The sequence below is a fragment of the Zootermopsis nevadensis genome, unplaced genomic scaffold, assembly GCF_977971745.1.
Source record: "Zootermopsis nevadensis isolate Lab colony 2312 unplaced genomic scaffold, Znev_1.0 Znev_ptg000029l, whole genome shotgun sequence".
NCBI classification, from domain to species: Eukaryota; Metazoa; Arthropoda; class Insecta; order Blattodea; family Termopsidae; genus Zootermopsis; species Zootermopsis nevadensis.
In genome coordinates this window covers 9623174-9646079 of record NW_028259161.1, presented here as the reverse complement: position 1 = coordinate 9646079, position 22906 = coordinate 9623174, and the positions used below count along the sequence as shown (strand labels likewise).

At 37.7% G+C, this 22906-nt stretch overlaps 1 long non-coding RNA gene across 1 annotated transcript in view; it reads left to right on the top strand.

Annotated features, from left to right (window-relative positions):
* The window catches only part of LOC110830375 (uncharacterized), a 295636-nt gene that overhangs the window by 7618 nt on the left and 265112 nt on the right, over positions 1-22906 (top strand). The window contains exon 2 of the long non-coding RNA XR_015537595.1: positions 2319-2429. This is a non-coding gene — a long non-coding RNA (uncharacterized LOC110830375). The remainder of the gene's footprint in view (positions 1-2318; positions 2430-22906) is intronic.

The window sequence follows — 22906 nt, the reverse complement described above, 5'->3', positions numbered from 1 at the left end:
TGACCTGTTTCATGGAACTACTAAACTGTTGCCTGCAGTGCACGGTAATACCGTTGGACTTAGGATGACGTGTAGGCAAATGGACAATTCTGTTGTACGTTTAATCATTAACCCACATTATGCTTTTTTAGGCATACAGACTCGATATCGAAGTCTTGCCCTTCCGATGATAGCACCTGATAGCTGCAGTGGTAGTACGTGAGTCGTGGAAGCAATTATGGCGATAAGAAATAAAACATTTTAATTTCGTATCTTTTAAAAACAGCGTGTCATCTGTATATCTATGCGTGTTCTGAAACCACGTGTCGTGCAATGAATATTCTCCGCTGTGACGCGTTTCAGGACCCGTTGCTTAGGGAGGTGGAGTAGGTCGTAGATTGTCCAACTTCGGTGAAACTTGCTGCTTCCGGTTTCTCAGGACAAATAATTGGCTGTCATAAATGTGGGCGAATTACGGTCCAAAGAAAAGGTTGAGTGTCATCAAACACTGTATATTTGCTAGAACCCAAAATATCAACACTTTATCACTGTTGCCTTAGAAACTAGATATACTATATTGACCATTTTATCATCCACCATGAAGACCGCTCGGATACTCTGGGTGGTAGAATTGGTTCGCTGCTCAGTGAGAATCTTGGAGCAACTGGAAAATGGCTTGTGGTTGTCATAATCTTGTTCATACGTAGAAGTTCCTCGGATGTGTAAACAACTTGGAGCGTACTGTAAATAACGTCGGATGTTTCGTTTTTTCATGTGTTTATTTTCCAAAATATTCTAGGAAGATAAGCCATCATATTCACAGCGAGTGCCATTTTTATTTGTCTACGACTGTTCTTAGGTTGCAACATCTGCATCCTTCATCTTCTGTAATAAAGATCTTACAGACCTGCCATGTTTGCTTCGACGCAAGAAAGAAACAAAAATAGGTACCAAAACCCCCTCTTTTCTTCCATCATGCAAATTTCGTTCCATTAGAAGTTACATAATCTAATTAAGCAATTCTTTTTATATGCAGACTGTATATTATGATCTTCCTCCAAATGTCTGGTCTTTCAAAAAAAAACTCTTTAATTACTTTCTGATCTAAATATTTAAGACAAGGGCTGTAACCACGTCACACGAGGAAGCTTGAAGTTAGCGATAGAAAAAGAAACGTTCTTTCTTTCACAGAGGTTTTAGTAACTATGATTTAAGAGTCTAGAGGGGAAAAAAGTAAAGAACACTGCACTACGTCGTGAAGCTTTAGAAAATCTGAACCTAAACTTTGCAAAGGAGGTCTGTACTTTTAGCTCTGTTTATCCCAATAATGCATTTATTATTACTATTATTCCTTTTATATTTCTTTTTGTGCTGTGCTCGTAATCGACCACTTGGTTGTCGATGCAGCAATTTAATAATAAATAATTGGCTTTTACGTGTTACATTCATCCACACCAATACGCAGGCATATAAATGTGTTACTGATACCATATTCCTAATTATTATTATTTGCGCAGTGTCTGTAATCAGCCATTTGTTTGTTGATGCAACACTCTAAAATGAAATACTGAATTGAATTACTGCAATTAATCGTCGTATCATAGGTACATACATTTTTAGTAGCAAATTTCAATCACAATCCGATCGAGAAAGGATCTGTGAATTCAGATACTGCCCACAGCTTGGGAGTTCGCGAGGCAGTTGTGGTGGGAAAACAGATTCTTTGAGCATTCAGCCATGGTTCCGTTCTAACGTCAGCTATCGTTTCAGCTGTACAGTAAAGACGCTCATTTCATACGAGCGCAATTGTTTTGGTATGTGTAGAAGCGGCGGGCAGACTCGTACAACTGCTTGGCTATCTCGCCATCGGTGCAATATAGGCCCTGCAAGGCTCTTGGCAGGCAAAATGTTGTAATTGGGAAAGTTTAAACCCTTGAATCCCAGCGGTAATAAAGTTTACCATATACTTTAACAACCAATATTATGTTAATTGAATTTGTATGATTGTCACTGGTATTACAGCTTTAAACAGCATTAAGAAGTTAATGTTTGTAATGAAGAAGTTCTGCGTTTTGTTTGAGGCGTGAACTGAATTCTTAAATATGATTTGGATGATCGTCAGCTTGAAAGGGTTAAGACGTGTGACAGGGTGACTGATGGTTACTCTTCATAGAATTTAACACAGTTTTTAGGACCTTGAATTATCCAATATTTGTACTGTCATTTGTATTTTTAATAAGTTTAATGTTTTGTTGTTTATTGGAGTATTTTTAGTGCTTTACTGCAATTATTTCACGTGCTGTTGTCATTAATTTAACAAAAATTAATACTCTTTGTAGGAAATCGTGAACTTGTGTATTATAATGCTGTGCGAACTCCTGAACGTGGCGTGAGATAATACACAGCGAAACTGGAAGGATCTGGAAGGATGCCGTCAGTTCCAAGTGAAGGTATGTGTTGATGGTTTATGGTATCTCGTTGCATGATTCTGCGTTAATAATAGTAGGTAGTTGCGACAAGGTTTAGTATTCCCGAAAATAATTGTAAATATTATTGTTAAGCCAGCTTCAGGCTTACCTTCAGTGATATATTATACAGAATTTCACAAGGATCTATCATATAATTAAAAATGATTGTGAGATAAAAACGCAAACAGACGCATAAAGATTGACCTTTCAGAGCCAAATAAACCTGTTTCACCCTTAGAAACAATATTGAATTCAGATTGCCCATCTTCATGACTTTAAAGATGTCAGGTGATTGTGCATACCTGGAATCACAGAAAATACGATTTAACCATTTTACTAATTTGTGTCTGGGGTACAGGCAGAACAACGTTATTTCAATTTTAAGCTAAGATTCGCTCTTACTCAGAAAAGACTGCGTTAATATACATTTGAGTTTGCTCAATTGCTACTAACAACTATATTTGAAAAACAGGATTTGAGGTTTTCACGGTGGTGAGTCTGAAGATGGCTGTCTTCTGGTTTGTTCTATCAGACTACACTGCACAACACCCAGAAGACAGCCATCTTCGATATCTGAAAAGGTGTAATGTCGTTGTCTTCCATCCCTCTCCATTTAACAATTCAAAACACGAATTATTTTCTCACAAGGCTCACGGCAATGCGAAAAAGCAGATGGCCTTAACCACATATTATTTGTGTAGTTACGTTTATAGTTTACGTGAAAAACAAACAAAATATAACACAGTGAGAAGAGAAAATAGACGTACAGTTTAATTAACTTCAGTTATTTTGCCCATGATCAAAGTACACATTCGGATACATGGGAATTTTATTGTTTATATATGGAAAATATGTATACTTTTTGCTGTCTTCAATATTCGTTGTTTTTATAAGTTTCTAAACTACTTTGATGTTTAATAAAACACTAGGATTCATGTTTTAGAACAGACGTTTTTATTGCTGCCTTCCTTCATACACACATTGAAAATTGCAAATAGATGTAAAAAGATCACTATTCCTGTAGTATAATACGAATTTATGACAAGACAGCCTGGAGGTGGATGTTTCTAGAGTGACAGTCCTGTTCACCGTTGAATTTTATAACAGTGCAACTGAAGTATTTTGATCTAGTCTTATAATTTTCGAGATTGGGTAAGAAGAGGAAAGGTTGCTTTTAACTTAATAAAACTCGTGTAATTTTGTTAATTGTCTTTCTTGTTAAACTTAAGTTTGTAGGATAACGAACAACGGGAAACGGATTTTCAGACAAGTTTTCCAGAAACAGAACGTGCCACTTGGAGATATGTTTGGCCCATCTGGGTGATACTCAGGAATGGACCCTAAACTAGCATTTTGTAGTTCAGATTAGCGTAAAGGAAATGTAGCTGACAGGCATTTTAGATGTATATATTTGAAGTTTAGTTCCAGAGACAGATATCCTGATTGAGGTTTAAGCATTTTCCCCCACATGCAATTGTTACTGGTGGCCATGATTATATATATGCGCTTTGCGGTTTGTCAATCGTACTATTATTAATACCTATCAGACGCTTCGTACCTTCCTTGTCGATAAACTTCCATAAAGTAACCAAATAAACAAAGTACTTGCCGGAAGAAGATCGTGTATTATTTTCTATGCAGTAAATTTCTACTCTTACGAATAGTTTACGTTGTTGAAGAGAAATTGTAAAGTGAAATTTCGTAAAGCGAGGCGGTATTTCAAATAAACGTAGTGTTATAATTGAGGATTACTTTTCCGAACGACAGAAAATTAAAAAAGGAAATCAGCAATTTTATTGCTGAAACGCAATGTTCAGTGAACGGAAACAGTTCATTAAACATGCTATAACATTGTTAAAAACAGCAAAGTTTTTCACAAGATGCACAGCAGAGTAAAGCGTAAGGTGACCTGATTCATGTTCTTCTCCAGGTTTCGCTAGCCGACGTTGCGTCATTTATTTGCGTTTTCTTCAGCACGTGCTGGATTTTGTCAGGAATATTTTGGATGAGCGAGTTCGTGGTCGGATGACGGAGTTAAGCGGATGGTATACGCTTCATTAAAAAAGTTCCTGTGGGCAGAATTTCGTAACGCAAATCGTCGTAAAGCGAGGACTGACTGTACTAGTTTCCGGAAATGAGAAAGCCAGACACTGAAAGGCGGATTTATAATTGTATTATTATGAAAAGAGTAACAAACACGCATACTTAACGTGAACCTCGTTGTATTCGTGTTTGGCTGCAGGTAGTGTATTTCTGCGAGGAACATCGCACTTTACAAAGTCGATATGACAAAAGTACTTTGCATTTTTGGGGTACTGGTACCTACAAATGTTTCTGGTTTATGAAAAGCGTTTTAAAGCGGCGCTGACGGAATTGAAAATGAAATATGTTGCACAAATATGTCGAAATAAAACGTTTACAACAATTATGCCCAATCCGATGCGATAAATGAAAGTTTTCTGTCATGGACCGGCAGGTTGAAGGAATTTTAGATGGTTCTAGAAATGTATAAGAATCGGAGAAATTGATTTGTGAGGAAGCAGCGTGTTATACTGCCATGGCTACTGTTTTCTGCTTGTGTCAGATTGACTAGTTTCTTTCAAAGGAAAGGTTCTGTGAGGCGTGCTTTGTACTCGGTTATACAACACGAGTGTGCAAAAAGGTATTAAAAACCTTATTCAAATGCAGACCAGTAGAAATACAGAGAATTTACTTCAGCAGCGGAACGTTAAACAGTATCACAAGGTCGTAATTTGCATTATTCGGGTGGTGACGATGTTCTGGACATGTAGTTCGCAGGTATGAAGGAAGAAGTGAATGAAAAATCTTGTGAGATTTGGATTTATTACATCGGTGAAGATGTCGGTGTTTTGATACCATGTAGACACCAGCGTTACAGAGGTGGAGACAGTATGTTCTTCCGAAACGTTGGTATCCACCCAACGAGTCCACACAGCGTTACAACCCAGAACAAGATCGACAGTGCGGAATCTTGATTATGAAACGCGTTAGTGGGAATAATTTGGCGTTATGACATATGAATTAGTATTGTTGGTCGGAGGAAGAATTAATGGTCTATTTTAATTTACCAGTTTAAGATTATTCCGGAGGAAAAATGTGAAAATATCTCGGTGAGGATAGCAGATAAATCTAGAATCCACGTGTTACCGCCAGTCTTACCCACTGTGTTCGTATTTGTTTCTATCGACTCAGTATGCAACTGCAGGAATGAAACTTGCAATAAAATAGGCCTACGTGCAAAAACAAGAGGTATATTTTATGCCATCGGCGTTGTATGTAAACGTTGCTGTACAACATCTGTTTGTTTCCTCATGGCCTGTCAGAGAAGTAGGATGGAAACGGCTCGCCTCGGCCAAGAGATAATTAATATACAGTATGTGATTTGTTTCAAATCACGTCTGCCTTGTTTATTAGAGCGATAGTAATAGGGAGGCTGTCAAACTGTTAGCATGGAATACGAACGATGTTGAAATGTCTTATCTCTTCAGCAATGTCATACGTGTGCCTGCTTGTGTGTAAAAATAGGGATGAAAAGGGATTGATGGGTGGATGATCACGAGTTACCAAACTGTTAGCTACGGGAATGAAACAGCAGGGGTATCTGATGCTGTGGAAACCCGATACTTTTTGTCAAATCCGCCTGTCAGCATCAGTATACCCACAGATTTTAGAGTGGAGACACCGTTATTTATTCAACCGTCCGCACACAGTCACGTTTCAAACCTAGGACTACCGTATAAGCTCTGTTGGGAGAAAACAATTCTTGATCCCTGCATTAAAGTTGACAGCTGTTTGTATCATGACGGCCATCACACCGAGTGTTACCAAAGTAAAGTTTCTTTGTTTTACGTTGGAGCTTTTCAGCTTCTTGTTGACAGGCATTTGTGCAGCGCTTCAGAACTTACCTGTGTATCGAGAAATTGTTGGTAACTCTTAACATGGTCAACATATCAAGTTTGTTCGGTGTTCTTCGCGCTTGAGCACTTAAAGGGCCCGTCTATGTCTGTGTCTGTCACTTTTACCGAGAAAATAGGCAGTCCGCATGACCAGGAGTTATTTTTGCGAAACCCTGGGAACCACTTTCACTGTTGCATAACAATTGAAACACATTGTGGTGCAAAAATAACGTCGGATCACATCAGCGAAACAATAATATCAGCTGAAGATGGCTGACTTCTGGGTTGCTGCACAGTGTAGTCTGGCGATAATCTCCCTGGTGATGGAGGCAGCATGGACATCCGAAACGTTGGTAATCTTCTACCAGACTACACGGCGCAGCAATCCAGAAGATAGGTGGGAAAATATCAGCTTTCGTTGTTGGGACACATTACTGCACACCAGTCACCCCGGACAACGTCAGTGCAACATTTACTTTGGGTCATTTTTGGAACACACTGTTGCGTTTGAATGCCGTCGGGTAACATTACTGCAACACTGGCCTACGTGTTATAGCGTGCAGAACACCGTTAGAATGTTAGTGCATTCAAATAGTTCACCTATTCGATCTTGTTTTATTTTGTCAGAGAACATCCAGTGTGTAGGCCAGTTAGTTTTAGGGAATAATTATTAAGATGTTCTATGGAGGCCTGAATTTTCAAAGTGGCGGTTTTTATTTCGTAGTGAAATTTTATTTAAGAACCACTAATTCTTCACATCAAGCAACTGATTTAATAAAAAAACAATAATAATAGTTTATTTCTTTCAGCAAAGAAATAATAGCAGTTTACCACGAGTTCTCAGTTCTGAAGCAGAGCATGAACATCTTTGCATATTTAAGTAGACTTGAGTGGAAGAAGTTTCCAACCTTACCTGCAGATGCTACATGTGTTTTGACTTCCGTCTTTTACGTGGATATACTAGAAAGAATTCACTACTAACACTTTTGCGCCTAACTAATAAACTACTAAATCACTCGCTCGCTCATTCCATGGTTAGAACAAGCTTACAGTGAATCGACGTGACAAGAAATGACCCATATTTTGTGGATCACAAAAGTTCATTACCGCGTTACTGGTCCTTTTTCTCGGTCGGATGAGTATAGCCTACAACCTCCCACCAAGTCTTTTAAAGATAGATTTTAGTGTTATCTTACCTTCCCTTCTTTGCCTAGGTCTCTCAAATTATCAATTTTCTTTAGGTTGTATGCATTTGTCATCTGTTCCATTCATCCGCCTTGATCTTGTCCTGCAGTTTTTCAGATTTTGTAAGTCGGTACAGCTTATTTAACATTATATTGTGTGTTCTTACTTGATTAGGTTAATGCGTTATTGGTAGGTTAACCAAGAAGAGTCCATGCTTTCCTTTGAGAACTGCTGGTTTCTAGGAAATTATTTTCTTCTCGAATCCAATCGAGGGCTATCCATTTCTGAAGACACTCTTTATTAGTGTCATTCGAGCTCCTTGTTAGTTCCGGTCGACTTATGAGTTCCACTTGAATCTGCGTTCTCAAGTGAATCGACAGCTACTTTGTGTAAACTTTTTCATTGCGACAGGAATGTTTGCCGAAATGTGATTTATAAGTTCTTATCGACGTGAGATAACACAGCCAATCTGGTGACAAACCAAGGGGTTTAATACACAACAGAGACGTTTTCTCTTCCTGGCCACATCCATGTATTATATACGTGAACATGGAAGTTATGTGCCAAACTGGAGACGCGACTGGCTGTTCTCAGCACTCATGTCACGTTCACAGGTGGCCACATAAATTGCGAACTATCCGTTTCTCTGGTACATTCCGTCCATCTCTCCACGTCATTTCAATAATTGATTCAATCAAGAGCAGAAGGTCTACTGTACAAAAGGATTTCATAGAGACAGGAGGGGAACGGGGTCCTAACTCCGCTAGACTCTGCAGACAGGACTCGGTGGAACTCAAGGTGAGCGACTGCGAGGGCTAACATAATTAAACCCCTGCAGCGACTTCACTGTAATAATTATTCGGTCAAATATTTGAAATTAAACTTGGGCGTATAATTTCCTTGCTTACGTAACACTGCACTGGCCTGTAATATATCACTGGTTCATACACCAGCTAGTTTATGCACGTTTCCCAGCCACAGTTGTTGTAGTATGAAAATTTGACACATATGTCGTCGAAGTTGGGTGTCATTTTTGTTTCTATTCAAGTGCCAGTGGTTCAAAAATAAGTATATAACGTATCGATTCTTTGAAAGTGAACAGAAATCGTAAATGAAATATCAGCATTTTCTGACATTTTGTGAATACTTGAAATTCGAGATGGGTCTGTTTTCCTTTGCAGTTTGACAAATCTCCGCGAGCTACATGCGCATTTTTAATCATAGAATCGTCAGGCCGTGGAAATTCTTCTGCAAAGTGTGGTGACATTTAATTAAGTTTATATCCTTCAGGTTAACCTGATGGAACGTAAAGCACGTTACGAACCGAAGAAAAATAAAATTGCTGCACAAAATGGAAATAGTGAGAGTAAACTTCTCTCATTTAATGGTTACGGCCTTCCTTCGCTAAAATAAGGGAACTCGTCTCCAGTTTACGATAAAAGCGGAGAATGTGTTTGTTCAGGAGAGGAGAGAGAGAGAAAAAGAAGAAAATACGTCCGAAAGCTATTTTAAAGACGTGCCTACACAGAGTTGCGGGACTGAAGCCAACAATAAATTTCGATACATGCAAATTAGCTACGTGTATTTCGGCTGTTTCTCAGCTTCAACTTCACCAGAAGGGGGTGGGAATTAGTACAAATTTTCATATCCTCCGAAGAAATCATCTTCAAGAAGACGTAAGGATGCTGCTCAAATCACACAATGTTTTTAGGCTCCCGTACCAAATATTTATGTACTCAGTGATTTCTGTTGTGCTGCAGAGGGAACTGCCATTTTACTTAGAGCAGAGCATTCATAAAACTACATAAAATAATACTTGAGGACTAGTAGGACGTGAAGCAAGAATCGACAGAGGACTCTAGTTGTATGAAGCTGTAATATCGTTATAAGGAGGGTTGTGTTGAAGTCAGATTTGAATTATGAAAATCTAGCAAACTAAGGTAACCTGTGTTGAAGTTCCTTTATCAACTGTGGAAATGACAAGACGAGAAAGGCTGAAAGGGATATAAAACGGTTGGGCCTATACACAATTAGAATAAAGTACAGGATAGGCGAGTACAGTACTGATTGAAGAGAAGTGAGGGAAATGGATATAAACACATCCGATTTTATTTCTGGGCTTGTCTTTGGAATTATATTGAATTATACAGAAGTCTTCGGTGTAGAATTCTTTGTAATAGAAACAGATCTGTAGGCTAGAACAACCTAGGACGCAGTTCACTGATAAGATAGCTTCATTGCTTCGAGTTTAAGAACGAAGTCTGTTTTAATGTTAGGCTCTTTTAAAAAAATATTAGAGATTTTTTAATACAGGCCTTATATATGTTGGTACAGGAAACTGATAGTACAATTAACTAGCAACGGCTTATGTCTTGAGCTTTAAAGAGAGAGGTATTATAAGTTGATTTAATTTTTTTAATTTAATAGCCTATGAGCATTTTGATTTTATAACTTATGATGAAAGCTCGTAAAATAGTTGTTCTTTAGTATGTATTCCGGGATCACAAAAGATTTCTTTCATATACCTCATGTTAATTCCATTAGATGTCACAAAACTATCGTAGATTGTACTGAGTTTTTAAATATCCTGTGATTAAACAGAATTAACTCCGAGATGTACTTGATTCTGCGACAAAGTGCTGGTCAGCATAATGCTTGTGTATTTGTTGCATTCGCTGGTTGAATACGACCGGACTTCCAGTTTGACTATATGACCGTCAGGATCAACGGATCAACGTGGTTTTTAAACCACTAGTCTGAATGTCGTTGGCTTATCCCATTGCAAGGTTTTAACTTTTATTTATGTCTATATAAGTTGCCGTGTACAGGATTACGCACACAGTTGAAATGAAAGAACAAGAATTGAATCAACATAAAATATTTTACGTGACAAAGTATCATCTTCTAATAGAAGCATGTTTAAAGAAGAGTTTGTGCGTGTGTATTAATAGGCGTGAGGTTAACCATGCGAAAGTAATATGCTAGTTCTCCATTAAAAAGGGTCTTTGCGCTTGTATCGTAAGCACTGAATCCTTTTACATTTTACATGGCACACATTACAAATAACCGTTGATGTTACGAGTGAAGAAATTGCCCGTTTTTCGTTGGCGTATTACGAAAACATATGTAGCTTCTAGTTCCCTCTTCTACCATCGGGCGATAACGGGTTTGAATTAAGCTACAGCTATGTAAATTGAAATGCACGGCTTGTAAATATGTTCTCTGAGATTGCTACGTGCTGCATGTTTCATGTCCACCCTCACTTAGCTGCTCCACACTGCTCTCGCCCCCTCTGTCTTCCGAAGCAAGGCTCGTTGAAAATTTACGGTTATGAGAGCTCGTTATGATTCGTTTCGCTGTGTATAACATTATTCCATTCTCCTTCACTTCCTATCATGTTGTCTCTATCTTTATCTCTCGTGTTCTGATGTAATTAATTCTTGGAATGGATTATGTAGAGTCTAGATACTGTTATCACATATTAGTTATAGTCTAGTTTTATTGGAACCTGTTTAAATGTGTGTCTTGAACATCTGGAACGGTTGTTGAGGGGACACAGTTCACAACCTGGTGACTTTTATGAATTGTCAAATTTTGGCAATGAACTTTTATATTGACGTGTTGGAATTTCTTATTTTCTTCCTTGATCGATCCTTTTGTCGTGTCTAAGCAGAAGTTTTATTTCCTTTATTATTTATTTATTCGCCAGAACTTCGTAGGTGGGTTATCGGCAGATTGCTGAGCCTCTATCTACACAGGACAAAAGTAGACCAAAGAAATGCACCGGGAAGTAGGGTTTCAAACATACATTATTCGATTAGTGCAATTCATTTTTCTTAATTCATTTTATCTACAGTAAAACATGTCTTAAACGTGATCTGGATTAACGCAAACCTGTCTTCATGAAAATTTATCTGTTCGGAGAATATGTAGTGAGAAACGGAAAGCTGTCTGAAACAAAATTATCCAGCCTCGCTCAGATCCCGTTACATGCGAGACTGACTGTATGTGGCTGCTGTAGTCTTCGTCTGTGCATCCGAAAGTACTTTTTGTTGCATTATGTACTGTCGAAAGAGCTTTACGTATAATAAGTTATTTCTACAAATTCTTAAACAAATTTTACCCCTTCTTTAAAACCATTTGAATTTCTGAGGAGAATGTTTGGACTCAAGAGAGAAACTTTCCAAGAGGTTTTATTATTTGTACCCCAGCATTTTTTCACCATATGTTCTTTCGACTGTCAAATCATGAAGGCTGAGGTAACCGGGACATGTAACATGCATGAAAGATATGAGAAATGCATACTAAAATTGTGGTTGGAAAACTGAGGGGAAGAGACCGCTTGGAGAATATAGGCATAGTTAGGAGGGCTATATTAAAATGAATCTTTGGATAAGGTTCAACGTCGGGGTTGTGGCCGTAGAAAGACTCGATTAAATATGACCTAGGGATGACATTCAACGATGTGACATTTCTACATAGATCTATAAAACTAGCAAAGGTGGTTCTTATTAGGGTGGGGTGGGGGTGACACGCAATCCTGCATACAGACAGTTATTTCTGTTACTTTAAAGAGAACGTAAGCCTGTATTTTCAAATAGTGTTAAATGTTACTTCACCATGGAAACAGAGATTATACGTTCATCCGAATTTTTTTTTAACCACTTATGAAACCACACGGCGCCATAAATCAGAATCCTAGAATAGAAATTGCCTATACTTTTGAGCCTTAAAGCCGGAAGTTTCTCTAAATAATATTTAAAAAATTAGTTTAGCGAATCAGGCGTATTATAGAGGCAATTTTACATTAGTTCATAGTACCGAGCTGATTGATGTGGCGGTGGCTCTATTTGATTTCTGTAGGTATCAACGTATCCTCGCGGATTTTCTCCAGAATGCTGGAACAGAGCCATCAAAATGGCCAGTGTCTTCATACGTTTACTATTCACGGTCTTCGCAACGAAGTTGATGCAACGTGACTTTAATATTCTAGCAATCGTTAAGAATCCTGTAGCGTGATTTAGGATGACAAATTTTAAGTACACGAAGGCGCTCTCTAGTTTTGTTTCATTTTAGAAGTAGTGTTTTTCTATAATTATTTTAATACTCGTCTGAAGCAAGGCGTCCGTTTAGCCAGATGGTGTCCTTAAAGTGGCGGGCTTTAATTTGTGGAAGTTTAAGAGTGATTATTCGCTGTACACTGAGCAACTTCCCACTGGGTTTGTGTAACACAGCAGAGCGCACCGAGAACAAACAGTAACCGGTCTTGTAATTTCGGAACATTCCTTGTATATTGTTATTATTATACACACGTTTCACCGTAAAGGAAGGAGCCCGTAAATTATCAGTGTAGTGGAATTATTAATGCTTTGCATACATAAGCAGAGGAAGGAAACAGAAAGGAATAAAGAATGTAGAAGGGTAATATAAAAAGTAGAAAGGAGATGAAGGCAGACTTCCGCCTTTTGTCTAGGACTAACATTGTAATGAGTAATCATGGAAAGGAAGACATTATTTGACGGATTTCCATTAGTCTTCCTCAAGTATGTTCTTAGCAGACAATAAACTTCAAAAGAAAATCTTTCGCCCCCAGATTTATTCCATCTATTGGGATTAGCAAAAAATATAGTTAACTAATAAATGGCAATATTTTATTTAGCAGGATGTCTGTAACACAGATTGCAGGAGAGTAAATATATCTCATTTCGTTGAAGCTGAACACTGTCGTAAAAACGCGGACCTTACAACTTAGTTTAAAAACTTTAAATTCGCAAACCTTTCCGGTGATATATAACTTTGTAAGCGAAACATACTTTACATTGATCAGTAACGACATTACGTCCTACGAAATGCTAAAGATGGAGACTCCCTTTGGTTCTTGTAAACTGATTATTACCAGGGAAGTGCCATAGTAAGTCCCTTTACTTGCTTCGGACGGAGGGTGTGCTGTCGTTATTGCTTCACTTGTTATTTGGATTAATTTAATCCCAGTCTGGCGCGGCGTGGATGCAAAAAGTAGGACAGTGCTAGAAGATATACACATTTCTTATATAATGCCACTTAATTGCACACGCTACTTTACAAAATAAGTATCCAGATGATCGCCAGCGCATATAACCATCAGTGATACTGAAGTTGTTTTGAAACGGGACAAAGATTGTCTAATAGCGAGTTCCTATGTTTCTTTGCCAGTGCCTGGAATCTGGGACGCTTTTCACGTCAAGCCGGGATGATCCATAATGTATACTTTTGCTTCACTGCAGCGCTGTCTAGAAAAATCAGTGTATTAGCGGTTCTCAGGGAATAGTTTACTGTGTCAGCATTTATGAATATAAAATTGTGGGGAGGGGGAGTTTATCATTCATTTACTAAGAAATTTTCAATTTTAATTTTACAAAATGCAGAAGGAGCTACTATTATTGGATGGTAAAATACGGTTAGGTACTGAGAAAGCCTGGAAGAAAATTAGCTAAATTTTTATATCTGCTTACTTATTAATTTGTGTTTCGACATTTAGGGCTCCCTGACATCTACAAACTCGTGGTTTAAAACTATTTGAAGGGAGGGGTAGTCGTCTGGTATGTGTCAAGAAATGCCCAAGAATACAACGTATTTGAATGCCTCATGTCGGAATGTGTGGATGTATAACACAACTTTGTCAGTTTTTAAGAGTGTTCCTATTCTGGAAGTTCATTAACTACTTGAATTGCCCTCTTTTTAAAGAAGGTTAAGCTGTCTGTATATCTACTTTAAGTTTATAATTTCAACGTTAAGACGCGTTAGGACCTTTCCGGAGCGCCAATTAAGGTCCCTCTGTTCTCCCAGCAGTTTGTATGCTGGTAACAACTCGAGAACTGATTTTCACGAAATATGATATTGGGGAGTTCTGCTACAATGTGTCATGTGTCCCAATTGTGGTTGCGATTGTGCAGCAGCAAAGGACACTTTGTTTGAAAACCTACATGCGTTTGTTAAGTGTGCATGTGGCTGGGTGGGGAATCATCAACTGGGAATTCCATGGTTATTCACGCAGGTCAAGTGTCAAATTCCGGCGAAAGCGTGAAAATTGTTGGGCTATACATTTTCTAACTTGTTCTTTCTGTGTGTGTGTGTGATGTAATTCTGGACACATCGCAATTGCATTAAATGCAGTCGTTGCTGACCCCGGGGTAAATTGTAAATGAATGAAGTAGTCACGAATTAAGTACACGTGAAGACAAATAGATATACAGAAAGGCGATGCGATAATTCTTCAGAAGTTTCTACATCGCCCATTCTTAAAATATAATTTTTAAAAGCATCCTCCTTTCCATTTCACAAAAGATCTTGGCTTCCTTTCCAAGATTTACGATAAAAAGTATACATACCAGCTACCCTTTTCATACGTGGAGATTACCATATTTTATCCATAAAGCTGCGTTGAAAATTATTGTGCTAGGTCTCTCTAGTGGCTAAAATCAGAGGACGTAAGAAGAAGAGGTATGTTTCTAGAAGCAACAAGAAGGATGGGTTAAGAGTTTTCATGACTATGTGCTTAACAATGGATCTGTCGCATTTTTTCTAGAGTTTGTGTTAACATCTTTTGTTAACAATGCGAAGTAGGTTGTGTGGTTATTATTTTAATTTGTTTTCGTGCGGCGCTTAAAGTAGCGTGTTCAAAGAAGACCCCAATCCATTACCAGCGGTAGACAGATTACGTGAGCACCGTTATCAAGATTGCTGCTCTCTTCAGGGAGGCAGACCTGAATTTTGAACTCTAATCATATTTTTATATCATACAGACACTCATGTTTCTAATATATGACGTTACTCAGATCCCTTAAGTCACAACATGTGTAAAGGCTGGATTCGTATTTATGTCGCATTCAAACATCAACCATTATCAAAGACAAAGTGATTAAGTTCACTGTCTAATTATATGAATTCCCTTGATCGGTCTCCCTCTAGGGAAGATAATAGGCGGTGAGCTAGACAAGGAATTCTCCGCCCTTTGTGGAACCAAAGGCCAATGTATTCCAAAGAACCCGTACTTTTACATATCATGAGCCAGATGAATCCACTCTACATCGTCACATACTAGTTCTGTAAATGCATTGCCCAAAATGGCCTCTTGATTCAGTATACCATCCAGTTTAGTATAGTAGGATTTGAGTGTAAACATGATAACACTATTCTTATGCATCGATCAATGATTTTTTCCAATCACCTTGAAGTAGTCAGGGTCGTACTTTATATATATACTACAAATTTACGACAATATTGAAGTCACGTCAACATCGGCACAATAGGTTGAAAAATACAAGTCTTTAAAATTCTCAAGGTCATATATTTTCACGCTTATTTCTGCCAAACGGTAAATACCTGATTGGCCATACTCGTGTCAAAATCAGGCCACATATAGGTCAAGGTCATATGTAAGTCACAACAAGATCAACCCAATAGTTTCCCAGATACAGGTTTTTAAAATTCTCAAGGTCATATCTTTTCACGCTTATTTCTGCCAAACCGTAAATACCTGGTTAACCATATTCATGTTAAAGTAAGGCCACGTATAGGTCAAGGTCATATTGAAGTCAAGTCAACATTCGGCCAAGAGTTTGCCAGATACAGGTTTTTAAAATTCTCAAGGATATATTTTTCACGCTTATTTCTGCCAAACGGTAAATACCTGGTTGACCATACTCATGTCAAAATGAGGCCACGTATAGTTGAAGGTCATGTGGAAGTCACGTCAACATCGGCCCAATAGTTTGCCAGATACAAGTCTTTCAATTCTCAAGGTCATACATTTTCACGATTGTTTCTGCCAAACGGTAAATACCTGGTTGACCATACTCGTGTCAAAATGAGGCCACGTATAGGTCAAGGTCATATGGAAGTCACATCAACATCGGCCCAATAGTTTGCCAGATACAAGTCTTTAAAATTCTCAAGGTCATATCTTTTGACGCTTATTTACCCAAACCGTAAATACCTGGTTGACTATACTCATGTTAAAATGAGGTCACGTGTAGGGAAAGGTCATACAGAAGTCAATTCCAAATCGGCCCAATAGTTTGCCAGATACAGGTCTTTAAATTTCTCAAGGTCATATATTTTAACGCTTATTTCTGCCAAACGGTAAATACCTAGTTGACCACACTTATGTCAAAATGAGGCCACGTATAGGTGAAGGTCATGTCAAGACCACGACAAGAACCCGCAAACTATTTGAGAATTAGAGTCCTCATTCCTTTCAAGGTCATTCGTAGTACTATTTTCTCACGCATAAACATAGAGAACTGTATGAATATGAGTGACATAGCACGCATCATTTAGAGGTCATAGATATGTCAAGGTCATGTAAAGGTCATAATATATACTCAGTGCATAATTTGTGTTGAGATAGATTACGTTATATTGGATTAGGTTAGGTTAGATTGGGTTAGGTTATGTTCAGTTAGGTTAGGTTAGGTTTGGGTTTGTTGTGATCTGTTATGTACAGTAACCTTTTAGGGCGTTGTGTTCAACGTAATTCGAAAGTCATTTTTTCAAACGCAAATATCTGCCGTTCTGTAGGAATCTGTGTGACAGTAATCATGTCAGTTTGAGGTCACGGGCAGGTGAGCGTCATGTAATGACCACGACAATAACGGTCCATTGGTTTTCCAAGTAGAGGCCTTTTAATTTTTCAAGGTCATTCGTAAGTGAATTTTTTAAAGGCATATTTTTGCCGATCTGTTGGAATCTGTGTGACAATACTCATGTCAATTTGAGGTAAAAGACAGATGAACGTCATGTCATGATCACGACAATATCAGTTAATGGGTTTTCCGGATAGAGGCCTTTAAAATTTTCAGCGTCATTCGAAAATTATTAGCTAGTAATTAAACTGCGGGTAAGTTCGAAGTGAGAAGTTTTTAATATTAGAAATTAAAAATTGTTATTTTTAGTTTGTATTAAATTTTCTGTCACAGGTAGAATGAGTAACGTTGGTAAACTGAAGGAGACAAAGGTAGAAATAAAATCCGTTGTTGCATCTGCTGTTCGCCACTCATAAATGCAGCAAAGGTCGTGGGAGATCTACGGTAATTGTACAGGCCACTAGGAAAGTCTATCCAGTAGACAGATGTATTATATCAGCCATCTCTGTTCACATCAGTGGTAAAATTAAAATTTCCTTCACTATTATTTTGGATAAGATGACCTGATCATATCAGTCATGTGGTAACGGGAAAGGATTCAAATTATGTTTCGTAATCAAGTAACCGTAATACCATGTTGATTTTACTGATTATAGGCCAACATGTTTCACACTTACCGAAGAAAAAGATCATACAAGTATAATGGAATCATTCTTCGATTGTCCTTTGACATGATTTAAATTTTTTAATGAATTTGCAGAATATGAAATTAATTTAAAATCTGGGCTGTATTATGCTTTTCATTCGAAAAACGGCATAACCCTTTAAAATTCTTAACTGATTATATTGGTCGTTTGAGTCTTCTATTAACCAAGTTGCCTTATTGAAGATAGGTAGAACGTAACTGTCAGGTTATGTTCAGATGTGTGCATGTTTCTCCTCGGAGTGTTATTCGTACTGCGTATCCCTTTTTTACACAACAAAAATTATCATATAGGATTTGAGACGTTCGCGGCGAGTACAATCAATAAATTTTCTAGGGGCAATCAGCCGCGTTAACTGGTTACCGTAGTAAACCGACGTTTCGGGAACAAACGCTGTCCCCATATTCAGAATCCAGTCGACTTCCAAGGATCCAGTCACATCAGAATCCTGAAGATGGGGACAGCGTTTGTTCCCGAAGCGTCGGTTTACTACGGTAACCAGTTAACGCGGCTGAATGCCCGAGAAGACTTTATTGAAAAAAATATCAGTTGACAAGTACACACAGCAAATTGGCACCTTAGATTTACTGCAATTACTGCCATTAAGAAATAGAAATAAATCCCAGAAATTGAAAAGGTTTTTCAACGAGTTACTTGATAATTATTTGTACGACACATGACAGTGCCCAACCGGCTCCGGAAGTGAACAACGGAAATTCACATCCATTGGACTGTGAATTATAATTACATAAATATGGTCGATATAATATGTGTCGCGATCGGGTATCCTCTATTGTTTCTCATTTGTATTCATTGAAATCTATATATCATACAAATGTGTATGTACGGCTGGATTACATAGGGAAATTTAATCGAACTCGGTTGTTTGCCAATTATCAGTCTAACACAACATTTCGTTTAGATTCTGGTTAGGCATTATCAAACCGAAATCTTTAGGTTGATTTTATCTGGAACGTTATTGAAGGTTAAATTATTTAACTTATGGCGTGATTATTGGAAACGTTAGTGAAACTAAGCCTTTATCCTGCCTCATATTTTTAATTTTCGTCCTTTTCAAACGTCGCAGTTCTTGCGTAAGCCTTTTTTCGTTATCATGCTTTATTATGTGTTCTTTGCACTAAGTGCACAAGGAGAACGCATTATGGGCTGGTCGTATCTGTCCGTCCGTCTGTGTGTCCAGTCGATTCTACTGGAAAACTGCTGGACGTTTGTGGATGAAGTTTGATGTGGAAGTTGTGTCCTCAAAATTATGCTTTCGAATGTTCTATGAGCGGTGGCAACAAAATGATGGATGAGGAAAATCGTGTCGTAGACATTGAGGTGGTGCAATCTGGTAGCCAAAGTGGGAACTATATAACAAGGCCGATTTAATACCTCTAAATGCACGTTGCAAAGAACGCTTGAAGATATTTATATTTCGGAACTGAATACACTTTATGAGCTTGTTTATGAATATTTTCTTTAATAATGATGAACAAACCAAATATAAGATACTTCGTGGTGGTTTCGTAGAGGTACTTAACGCATAATTACGATAATGCAAGAATCATCTCTTGATTCATCATCATGGACAAGTTGAGACAGAAGTAGAAAGTTTATTGTTGATGTTGAAAAAATCAGGCCAAAGAGAACGAACTTGAAAAGTATAACGCGCAAATTTCAAACAGCTCGACAAACGCTAATGCGAGAAATTATATTTCTTATACCTTACGTAATCACGCTCCACGTAGATGTTTCAAATTGATACTTCTGTATTACGTAACACTGTGAAGAAAGTACCGAGAGTATGATAAAGAGGGACTTGGCCCTTAATCAACGGAGTAAAGTGTATAAATGTTATAAAATTACTTTTCTTTGCATTATTTGTGTACCTTTCGGAGAAATAGCTTTCGTGTAAAAGGGTATTTGCTAATGGAATTTACTTACATTAAATTTCTGCAGTAGAGTTCTTGGGAAGTTAACAGCCGCTCAGCTAGCTAAGAAGGTCTCCACCGTCTGTGAAATTCGATTGTTCATTATCTCGTTCTCATGAGCACATCGCTCCACACACTCACACCCAATTTGCTTGTAAGGTAGATTAAATTTTATCGTTTAATCTGTGTCTGGGCCTACTGAGTATATTCTCCCATTCAGGTTTCCCTGTTAGAAATTTGTGTGCATTTATCATTTATCATACAATGACAATGCAAGCAAGAATGAAGATTTAAATGTTTACTAAAATATCAACTGAGAGCCGTGGTAGAACTATCAATACAGTGACTGACTTCGGACTCGACGATCGGGATTCTATTGCAGACAGGGGAAGATCAAATTTCCTCCAGGCCTGCTCTGGTGCTAACCCAGCCTCCTATCCAGGTGGTACCGGGGTCCATTACCGGGGGTAAAGAGAACACATGTGTAAGTGACTGTGGGGCATTCGGAGTAGGCAGTGCGCAACGTTCAACTGTTAAAATACAGATTTCGATGGATTTGGTTACGTTACGTAACGTTAGGCAAGGTTAACGACGTACATGGGCAGAAGAAAATGCTCAGAGCTCATCTCCTTAGTGGCAGATTTAGTTGTTTTTGATTGGTTATTTAAGGTTAGGTCAGGTAGGATTTGTTTCGGTTAGATTTTATTCGTTAGGTTAGGTTGTGGTTGGATAGTTTGAGTCATTTAATGGTTTGGTTTTGGATAGACTGGTTTAAGTTGAGGTTATTGACGCTTAAGCGCATACTAATTTTTGCGCATGCGAAATTTATTTTCTCAATTTCGTGCTGCTAAAGGGACTGTTTGGACGAATTTGATATATTGTGTTGGTTGACACAAGTTAGATGTATTCAGTGACGTGCATGCCCAGAAAAAGATTTGCACATGCGAAGAAGTGTTTGCGCAAATTTAAGCTGCTAAAGGGCAGAATTGTATGAATTTGATTATATTATATTAGTTGGGGAATGCTTGTTGTGTTTAGCGACGCTCATGCGCAGATCATTTTGCATTTGTGCAGTGCACAATTTTAAACTGCTAAGGGCCAGATTTAGATGAATTCCTTGTATTGGGTTGGTTGGGTAATATTAGGTGTGTTTAGTGACGCAAATTCGCAGAAGAATTTTTGCGCATTCGCAGAAATAAATACATGAAGTGGGTTCTTTTGAGCTTTATATCGAACCTTCGGTGCATTTCATTATCTTGTACAGGTAAGTGATTACTTACTACTCATGAAGGTTCTGTCCCTTGAAGTTAGTAGGTTACTGTAGCTGGTTCTTGTAAATTTTCACAGTCTGTCGTTTTGTTTACTGATCATAAGTTGCTGGCACTCTATCGCTTGAGGGCAGTACATAGTGTTTTATCTTGAGCCCTTGACTGAAATGGTGTTTGGACCTGGTTGCTATGAAGCTGTGGACATGAATAGCAGCGATAACAAGCCACGTGGAAAGTAAAACGGAAATTAAAAAGAGAAAAGATTACATGAGAAGTCGATGGGTTGTACGTGACCCGAATTCTTATGTTTTGTCGTCATTTTTATTCCGATATGACAACGAGTTACATTTAGTTTCAACTCGATGCATGAATAAAATATTTCCTAATAGGCTTTCCCCCATTCCCCATAACGCCATTTATTAACAAGTCCTGAGACGAAAATAAGATAATTAATGCAACTGTATGCTTTTTCTGTGTTAGGAATATTTACGATACCAATTTCTTTATTTTGTTACATACATTGTGTAATATTTTGTTTCTTGAATAGTTATATCTTCTTTCTGATTCTTATATCTCATAATGAATTTTCCTCCGCCATATAATTCCTGTTTCTACAATATATTAATTTCCTTTAATATTTCATGTTTTTGCTAAGTAATGTCCGCATTCCTAAACCAGTCCATCACATTAGCAGTAGCATGGTGTGGAAAAGTATTTTATTATATTTAACGAGTTCTCAAGTTACTTCAAATTAGATCTCACTCATCGCCATGATGAGATTTATGATTCTCACGGCGGTGAATATGTGACCAACATCGACCTAATTGACATAAATTTTTCATTACAATTCAGTAAGGGCTATGCCTAGTGGAATGAGGGAATTGTAAACTTAGTTCCCTTTGTTGTCGAAAGTGATGCTGTGACGTTGGGGAACGTTGGGTCAAATCGTTATATCACATATTAAGATTATTTTTTTATTCAGTGTTCTGTCTGACGACAGGTCCATTGCTCTGCCCAAAAAGAACTCTCCAGTTTACCCTATTCTCAGCTTCTCGTTTTAATTCCTGAAACTTCATCTTCTTTCCTTGTTTCAGATCGTCGGTTAAGATTAATACCGTAAAATTATGTAATAATTAATTACACATATAGTAAACGAACTCGCTAAATCTAGACTGTTTAGCGTGTAGTTCGGACACCGTAAGTCTGGTATCGCTAATTTAATTCAAGTACATGAAAAATACAGAGTTATTTGAAAAACACCTGTGTAATTGAAAATGTAGGTAGCAGTATTGGATGTAAACACGGTTCATTATGTGGTGAAGCCAACTTAAAATGTTAAATTTACTTGGAGGTACATCTTAGCCTTTGATTATTAATTTTTCGGTTAAGCGTATTGTTTTATTTGAAGAAAAATTTGCCGAGAATTTCCATAACTACTGAATATGCAAAATGTTCATCACAAATGGGGTTATTACGAAACGTATCTACTTATAATGTACTGCAAATTTTGCCAGTGTTTTTAAGTTGAAATTTTACTGGGTTTGAATTTTTTTAGTTCATGGAACGTTAGTAGACCAGGGTTGGAATAAAGCAATTGTAATTTCAATGCTCGAAACATAAGAATTCATGTCCCTTAAAATGAAACCGTTGAGAGTACATAAAAAGGGGAAATGCCTTGGATTCAGATCAGGATATTTTATTGACTGATGAAAGGTTTTGCGAAGGAAATTAAACAACCATTGTAAGGTGTAAGGCTTGTAAAAATGGTTCTCTGAAAAGCAACCAACAGATGGTAACATAATGAAGTTACATAAATTAACGGACAGCA